Source organism: Alosa pseudoharengus, unplaced genomic scaffold, assembly GCF_046254945.1.
Source record: "Alosa pseudoharengus isolate Yale_2024_CS ecotype anadromous, Long Island Sound unplaced genomic scaffold, YU_APseudo_1.1 YU_APseudo_1.1_scf_17, whole genome shotgun sequence".
Lineage (NCBI taxonomy): Eukaryota > Metazoa > Chordata > Actinopteri > Clupeiformes > Clupeidae > Alosa > Alosa pseudoharengus.
In genome coordinates this window covers 2,821,091-2,822,588 of record NW_027468640.1, presented here as the reverse complement: position 1 = coordinate 2,822,588, position 1,498 = coordinate 2,821,091, and the positions used below count along the sequence as shown (strand labels likewise).

Here is a 1,498-nt window from a genome sequence, read left to right as displayed (position 1 = left end):
GTCGCTAGGCTGCGCGGGCCAGGAATCTGGGCAGGGGGACAGCAACAGGTGATGATAGGGCAGTCATAGGGATGGGACTTCAGCAAGAGCAACAGGCGATGATAGGGCAGTCATAGGGATGGGACTTCAGGTGAGATGAGTGAGATGAGGGCCAAACACAAGGATGGCTGATGACTGGTAATGGTATACCTCACAAGTGAGGTAAGGGGGAAGAGAGAGAGAGAGAGAGAGATACAGGGTGGGTTAGAATTACTACTATAAATCAAAATGGTTAATATCAATAAGTATATCACTGGTACTATATACCATAGTGAGAATAGGCAAGAGAGGGAGAGTTGAGAGAGAGAGAGAGAGAGAGAGAGAGGGAAGGGGAGAGAGGAGAGGGGAGGGGGTTGTATGGCATGACACATGAAAAGTCCATGACAGCACTATGCTATAGCAGCATAACTAAGGCATGGTGACAGCACTATGCTATAGCAGCATAACTAAGGCACGGTGAGGGGTAGTCAGCACCAGCGCAGGTCTGGTCAGTGACTAGGGAGGGTGTCTGCTAATCGAATAGAGGGAGAGAGATTATTCCAGAGGAGGGGTGCACGGTAGCAGAAAGATCTGCCTCCTACTGTAGTTTTTGAGATTCTTGGGATTACAAGGCCAGTATTCTGTGATCGTAGCGGTCTAGGTGGGTTGTATGGGACTAGGAGATCTTTAATATATTCAGGTGCCCGGCCATTTATGGCTTTGTATGTTAGAAGTAATATGTTGAAGTCAATGAAGTCAACTTTTAACAGGTAACCAGTGCAGGCTTGGAATTTCACCATTTTAGGGGCAAGGCCACTTGGCCTTTAGTTGGGCATATTTGGTGGGGGGCACAAAGGCCACATGTCAGGGCACCAAGGCCAAAGTTAACTATACAGTAGTAGGCTATAAAAATGATCAAAATTGTATTTAGCCTATTCACTGCAGTAGACCTGCATCACTGTATGAAACATTACAAAAACATGAAACATGACATATTACATAGAACTGTAAATCATCTGATCATAATATTACAGATATCTATATCTATATTTGGCCTGATATGAAATCATGTATTGAACAATTTAAGCACAGCTCAGCTCTAAGAAACTCAAATAGCCTAGATACATGCTTAGCATTTTGTGATCATTAAGGCTACTTACACAAACACTTAGTCAGCTGTATATCCTTAGCCTGGGTGTTCCCATGCTGCCTTGCGCGCGATTTGATTCACGTTGCTAAGGCAGCCTGGAGACCATGGAGCAAATTTTTGCCTGAGATAGGAGACCAATCACAGAACAAGGGGGAAAGCAAGACGATGATGAGCTATGCACAGACGCATTTAATAGACATCCGTGGCACCCAATAAACGGATCTGGGCATTTTTTTCAAATACGAGAAAATGAACGTTTGGTTCCCAGACCACGTCTCATTGAGAAGTGGTGGTGCTAGCCAGGCTGGTATATCCTCTGATTTTAATATT

At 44.6% G+C, this 1,498-nt stretch overlaps 1 protein-coding gene across 1 annotated transcript in view; it reads left to right on the top strand.

Annotated features, from left to right (window-relative positions):
- The window catches only part of myoz2a (myozenin 2a), a 23,524-nt gene that overhangs the window by 1,317 nt on the left and 20,709 nt on the right, over positions 1–1,498 (top strand). The window lies entirely within an intron of this gene.